Genomic DNA, 7,872 nt, shown 5'->3' with positions numbered 1-7,872 from the left:
ATTGACAGTAAAGGGAATGTAAACAAAGTTATATCAATTAGCCCTCTCAACATGAATGTCAGAACTAACTTTGACGAAAATCTATCTTATAATGTTATATATTTCAACAACCAATCATATGTTAACCAGCTGATGGGAGGAAAGGGGAACTGTGGAAGCCATTAAGATTCATCATCTTGGGACTATATGAATATCAACATTTGATACCAATTCAATCAAGAATGTTTAAATATGTCATTAAAAACAAAATCCCATGAAAATCTATATTTGTGAGGATGATATTAATCTTATAGTGGCGCTTGAGGGAAACTAATGGGATCACCAAAGTCAAAAGGATCAATCCTCAGGGGACCATGAATGTCTCAACAAAGAACACTATATCTTTTGAGATAAAAGTGGTGGACAGCCATCCTTATAGCCATGCTAAAACACATGAACAGATCACAAATTCAAGGTCCTGCCAGAGCTTAAGGATAAATACTTCACTGCCCAGGCAATTGATCATGCAATCAAGCAGATTGCCGATAAGGAGTTCTTTGATCTCAGTCCAATTACTCTCCCATAATGTGTGATATTATTTCTGACAATGGCAGCTGATGACTTCTCACTGGGTCATTGTTCCTTCTCCGTCTGACAAACAGTGAGAGGATCAGATGCTCTGAAATCACTTCAATTACCTCATTTTGGTCCCTCTGATGTGTATCTACTGGACTTTTATCATTGCACCACAGAATGCCTGGAAAACTACATACGTTTTGTCATGATAAGAAGAGCAATGTTAGAATTAATGGTAATAGTCGACTCTAGTCCTTCTGAAGTAGTGAGGGAATGTGTTTTGTCTGTGTGTGTGTTTGTGTGTGTGTGTGTGTGTGTGTTTGTCCGCATAAGGAGCTAGTCATTCTAATGAGAGCACACTGCAGTCTCTGAAGCTTAATTAGGCTCTGCTGCTTCTTTCATTTCAACATGAACTTTCTGAATTACAGTTACACACTTACAAAACCACATAAGTAACAGAAGCAGCAAATGGCTTGGACGTTATTAGCTCTAATGTACAGTTGGAATATGTGCTGACAGTTTAGTTTTCAGGCTCTGTAACTGTACAATGATTAGAACTAATATATGTGCTTCTTAACTGCAAGAATTCATCTTGTTCAAAGAAAAGAAACTGTTGCTTTGTGAAGGAACTGCACCGACCGTTATATATGAGCAAATAGGATTTTTCAAACATAATCTGTGGTAGTGATTCAATGCAAAGCAGATTTTCTGTTCCTACTAATATTTCTAATGTAACAGAGAAGCTTTGATAGAGTTTGCTTACCTTTTCAGGATTTCACATTCACACCGAACAATTCCTCTTTCCTAGCCGTAATCCTATTTTTCTGATTTAATGTGACAAAGCACAAGGTCACCAGCAATGTGTGTCCTTACAATGTATGAGCAAAGCAGAAATTGCAAGTAAGCAAAATGTAGCTTTTTGTTGGAAGACAAAATGGGATTTTAACCAATACAATGAGAAGCAATTTCACTTAAGGATTTGCGCCTTTGCAGTTGCTCAACCTGCTAAAAGAAATGTAAAGGTTACTTATTTATAGCAAAGTGTTAACATCACTGCCAATCAATAATGTATCTGTGCGACTGTGCTATTTGCTTGTATTTACTTTGTGTGGTTTAAAAATGTTTATTTTTCTCTCTGTTCGTGTTCTGCTTATACTGTGTAGCGGGGGCAAAGAGAAGATGTGTAGATCTAAAAGAATGAATTTGCACGTAACTGCAAAGGTTTTGGTATGTTTGCACTGTCATATCTTCAGCTAAATAATAATGTTGTGATTTAGACCTCGAGAAGAGGCAGAGAGCAGTTTGCAAGTGATGTCAAATTCATGGTGCTACTAGCTGCTATAATCCAAATTGTGTATTTGCCCGCTGAAGCACTGTTCTACCAGCTTTTTGTCAATGTGTTGATTTCAATACCACATAATACAATGCAATCAAAACATTGGAATATTTTCCACTTCCTGTGGTTACATAATGCCACAATCAAGCCATATTAAAAACATTCTATTTACCAGTTTACAACTGCTAAAAAGTGTTCATGTTAACAGCCGAGTCATAATTGTGTACTCTTTGAAGTATTAAACTTTCCTCAACAAGCACGGAAACTTTACAGGACCAACTCTGTAATTGAACATATGTCTTCAGTTGTCTGATGATATGGGCCTGGAAATATTTCCCACCACCCATTCTATAATGCATGAATGCAGCACAGTGTAGGGTCGTATTCAGCAAAGTCATTTTATCTAAAGGGCCTCACACATTTATCTCTCTAAAACAAGGGAGACTACTGCTCTCTTGCTGCTCACAATATAATTTGGGTCAGCCTATTCCTTTTTCTTTGATAAGGAAAACCATGGCCATCAAACATACTGAAACCACTGCCTCTTTTATGGTTTATTTTGTGAGATTATTCACTGCTGTTTTGAATTATTTTGGAAACCAAGACTTGACATATGTGAGGGTTTTGATTAGAAACTAGTTGATTTCACCATGTGGATATGCTTGAGTTTGAGGTTGTATTGCTGCCAGTTTATCTGTCAATGACATGCAGTTGTGTGTTTTGTTTTTATGTTACTGGTTCGGATTCACCTGAATTAGTAATGGCAATATCAAATAGTATAGCAACAGAGGAAGAGCTGCTACCTTTATTAGTTTCTCCTTAAGTGACTGCTCCTCATGTGTCAAGTTAGATCTTCAAGGCAGACAAAATAAAGTGGGTCTTACATTTCCACCTGCAGCATATCACAGCAGTACTGTCATCATTTTATCCACAATCCAAGTTCCCCAATCCAAGTTCCCCAATCCAAGTTCCCCTTTTTTCGCTTAGGTCCGTGCTTATTTGATTTTGTTTTGAATTAAGTTAACTTAAACTGTATAAAATCCACCATATACATATTCATTGTTTTCAATGTAAAGCAATACAAACGCCTTCCTTATCTTTAAAGAAATAGGTTGACATTGTTGGGAAAATACTGGCAGTTAGATGAGAAGATTGATACCACTCTTATGTCTCTATGCTAAATATCTAGCTACAGCTAAAGGTGCTTATATTATCTTAGCATAAAGTACGGAAAAAAAGGAGAAACAGTACTTCAGGCAAAAAAACATCTTGTTAAAAGATGAGTGTTTTGTTAACATAAGGATGTTTGTTAAGTTATTCAAGCAGAAAGGGGGACAATAAATTAAAAGTACATAATTGCCTTTTTCCACCCTGACAGGAAATGAAGGTGGGGAAGGAGATCAATGACACACCTATAAGCTGGGGCAGGGATATAAAAAACGTACACAAGCAGCATGGAGGAGATCACAGAGAAGAGTGACAGTGGTTTACAGTATTCTGAAGTTAAATTCTGTTTATTGACATTTTTGCATTTAAAAAGAGAAGTAAACAGTGGGGACTATAAAAGTCAAGAAAGTCAAGAAAGCAGTGATCCAAGAACCGTCTGGATTTGGCAAACTTTTTTCTGGAAAACAAGGCACTGTAGTGGTTTGCTTATCCCTGGAGCAGGTGGGAGGAATTTCATCTTGTTCACTCTGGACCTGTTTGGATGCAACTGTGGACTTCATTGCCTTTCTGTGGACATTACGGTAAGTCTCCTTCACTGAAACTCGCCACACTGCTCCCTTTTTCTCCACATTAACCCCTCACTCACACACAGACAACCCACTGATCTGAGCTTTATTTCTTTTTGATTAGAAAGGACAAAGAAATTGCCGACACTAACCGACACACCAGAGGTGGGAAGTAGGCAGCTAAGTACATTTACTCAAGTACAGTACTTAAGTACCATTTTGAGATACTTGTACTTTACTTGAGTATTTCCATACACCTTTTTACTTCTACTCTACAGTTCAGAGGTAAATCCTGTACTTTTACTCCTGTACATTTATTGAATTAATACCTGTAGTTACTTTACAGATTTGGATTGATAATGTGAAATATAATCAACACTTAAAAAGGACTTTAGTTACACCAGGAGTAAATTCACAAGCTGCCCTGAAGTATACAAAGTCATTAAAACTAGCTGCTCCTTTACCAGCTTTGATAAACACTTTAATACATCAATAATTATAATCCAAACATATAATATATATTATTCTGAAATGGGCCCATCTGCATAATGAGTACTTTTACTCTTGCCACTTTAAGTATATTTGTATGCTAATACTTTTGTACTTTTATTTGAGTAACCTTTTTAATGCAGGACTTTTACTTGTAATAGAGTAGGCTATTGATAAACTCTGGACCTAATGCTTTTACTCAAATACGAGATCTGAGTACTTCTCCGACCTCTGCGACACACTCACACCACATCTCTTTCACTAAAAGTTTAACATAAATCTTGAATCCTATTTTAATGAAATGATTGGAGGGACTTGATTTTCATATCTGGAGCTGGAATGTTTATTTGATTGTCATTTTTTTTATTAGTAAGTAGCTTAACCTTTATATTCTACTACTGTTGCAATTTGGGTTTAATACAGCAATAAATTAATAGAGGGTTTGTTTTTAGTTAACTTTGTGCATTTGGTAGCAACGTTAAAAAGTTATCTTACACTAGCTATTTCTCCGTTTGCATTAATATCTTTGAGAGTGACATTTATAATGCACAATTTTTCCTGTACAGTTCTACAAAACTCTGACTGTGAGTCATTGGGGGATTAACCTACCCTACAAACATGCTTATGTAACAATAAGTCAATATGATATATTGATATATAACAAAAGTAAGTTAAAATAGGTTAGCGTTGACTTTAGATATCATGGCTGATAGTCTGTTTGTTTGACCCATCCAGCTACCCTGTCCTCCTGGGTAGCAATTAGGAATGTTATAAAACATTAAGTGCATGACTTTTATAGGTATAGGTTCAAACCGTGTCTATATTCCCTTAGATCAGTACCTCTATGGCAGATGGAAGGAGTTAGCCTTTAGGGATTTTGCTAGAGAGGACCTATTCTCACTCAAACTGTTCTCTTTTCCAGGCCTAACCAAGTAGATGTGTTGCCTGAACCAACGGGGAGATTTCGGCCAGAAACCGCTAACGTCTCCCATTTCCACCTCCACCAATAAGGTAAGGTTTTCTCACAAGTCTCTGTTTTTTTTTTTTTTTTTATTATGCCTGGCTGTGTGGTATACAATTGTTTACTCCACTTATCAAAAATGTATAGATAAAATTATAAAAAGAAGAACTGTTCAAATGTCCCTTCATAAATTATATGTTAGACATTTCTAAAATAATAAAACACATTTATCACTGGTCTTCATGTGCCAAGGCAACATGGCCTGTCCCATGAGCCAATCCACCATGGATGTTGTTCTCCTTGCCAATAAATAGTCCAGCACATGATTTCCACGTAAAACAGCAACTTCGTCTTTTTCCACAGTTAAGTTTTTAGATCAAACACTCTGCAGGGCTTCTAGCAGAAGGAGAGGACTGATAATTACTGCACTGAAGGTACTTTCTAGGGATTTTGAAGTGGGACAAAATAAAAAAAATTCACAGATAGAGTGTTTCTGTCTTTGTGTAGGTAGCCCTTGTTTTTGTATCCTGTCAAAGTGTGACCTTGGTAAGGGGACTCGCAGTACAGACTTACAAGTACCCAGGTGGATCATTGGCCTTAGTGAGGCACGCCTGGGACCTCATTACTGCTGCTCATCAGAGTTCTTGTTTTCGACCATGAGGTCTGAAAGCTGATAGACTTTGTTGCTGCTGATAGCTTTCTTTCCTCAATTCAATCTCTTCCTTACAGTTTGCAAGACCAGCTTTATTTCTCACATACGCTACAGTAAAATGCTGTTTTTAGCACGGTGGCTGTATGTTTGGCTCCCATAAGTTCTGTGTTGATTAAAACCTCTATGTTGTGAAATGAGGCTAAGGATGCCGCTGTCATTCAGGCCTGCTGGAACCCAGCTTACATGATGAATTGAGTGACACATCAAAGGTTGACTGGGAACCTTATTAAGCTTTTTCTGTGTGTTGTGGTGAAATGCTGCCTGATTATTGCGAGGTTGTTTTTAGCTGGATACCCTGCAGTCACGGCTCGGTGACAGTGATTGGCTTCTGATGATAAATTGTGTTTACACTGGCATTTTAACGGTAAAAATGGTCCATGTTGGTGTAGTGAGTTGGAACACTCGCTTACTCACAACTCATTGGTATAGCATTACAGTGCAAACTCCAGATTCACACACCTACACAAGTCAGGGAAGAAATCAGTGTCAGGAAACCTAATAGTGAAATCCACACAAATGACATAGAGAAGTGATTGATCAGTACTAGAGCATGCTGGTAAATCTTTCATATACCCGAGACAGAAAAGTTGGCAAATCACATGGATATTTTCACAGACTTTTGCTCACATTAGCAGTGGTGTGTTCAAACACAAAACCTTGTGTTTTCCAATTCGTTATCAGCCGCTAGCTAGGTCTCTACATTGGAGATGGATCAAATGGCCCCCGGCTTAAATAATTGACTGTCGCTTATGTTTTGAGTTTAATGAGGCGAGGTGGTAGTTTGTGTAGACTCACATGGGAACAACAGGAAAATTGGCCACGTAGATTCCTCCATGTTTACTCGCCAGAACACATGCTCCCCACACTCCTCACACACATACCCACAAATGCCTGTTCTCGTTCCAGTACTTTTTCATATCCTTTGTTGTTGCCTGTTTGATAAGACTGGAAGATATGTAGCAAATTGAAAGGGTATTTGTTCCATGCAGTTCTGACAGAATAAACAAACAAACCTGCTTCTGCTGTTGTCAGAAACAGACAGATAAGTTGATAGTTGCAGAGACTGTGAAGCACATGCTCATTTGATAAAGAATATTGTACCTCATAGTTCCCTTATATATTATTGCTTCTCTTTTGATGCTTTAACTGCTCACTTAAAAGTAAAGATTAAGTCAGCAGGTAAAGCAGGCAAAGCGGGACACACAAACCTATTGTATCCATGGTAAATGTATAGAGAAACACCTACAATTAATTCTTTTTTTGGTCCTGTAATTATTACTTTGATTATGTGTTTATGTGGCTGCGGGGCCCTAAGCGGCCGCTTATGTCGCTTAATGGGTAGGGCCGGCTCTGCATGGACCCTCATCTAAAATGAATACTCATGGATTTTGAATCATGTAAGTATATTTATGTACTTTATTACCTCTGTACATCCCTGTTAGTTAGTTAGTTAGTTTGTCAGCTTAATGTGGATATCAAACGAACGTTAGCTAAGGTGAGTCTTTCATCTTAGCAACTTAGCCTGCTTTCATGGACGCGGCAACATGTAATACTTAGTGGTTTAGTAGTTGCTTCAAACTTGTGAACAGCGACGAAATTCACCGTTTTGAATACAACATGTGGCAGTGGGGCATTAGTAGTTCAGAAGAGTTATTTTATTTGGGGGGGCGGGGGGATGTTCGCGCTACATTTTAAAATGCTGCTCGTTAGTAAAGCAGTGTGTCGCCAAACAGATTTTTCCTTTACTGTGGGAGTCAAGTAAATTCACTCACAGTGCATCCGACTGTGAGTGATGCAAATGTGTGCTTTTATTTTACAGATTGCGGCACCAGCTTTATTAAAAGAAAACAAGGGTATGTCACATTCACTGCCATGGACGCTGCTCTGTGTAAACTGTCTGTATAAACTGCCTGTGTGCCACTGTACGTGATGCAGCCTGTTTGCTGCAGCCTAAAGAAGGAGAGGGGTAATCCAGGGAGACTTTTGGGTCACTTTATTAGAACATGAACTGTTGGTGCCGCCTTTTGTAGCGGGTTAAATTGACAATAAACCATCATATTTGTTTCCAATATCTTTATGTACTTAC

This window comes from Trematomus bernacchii, unplaced genomic scaffold (genome assembly GCF_902827165.1).
Source record: "Trematomus bernacchii unplaced genomic scaffold, fTreBer1.1, whole genome shotgun sequence".
In the NCBI taxonomy this organism is placed as follows: domain Eukaryota; kingdom Metazoa; phylum Chordata; class Actinopteri; order Perciformes; family Nototheniidae; genus Trematomus; species Trematomus bernacchii.
The sequence above is the reverse complement of the archived record's forward strand: the minus strand, read 5'-3'. Positions refer to the sequence as shown.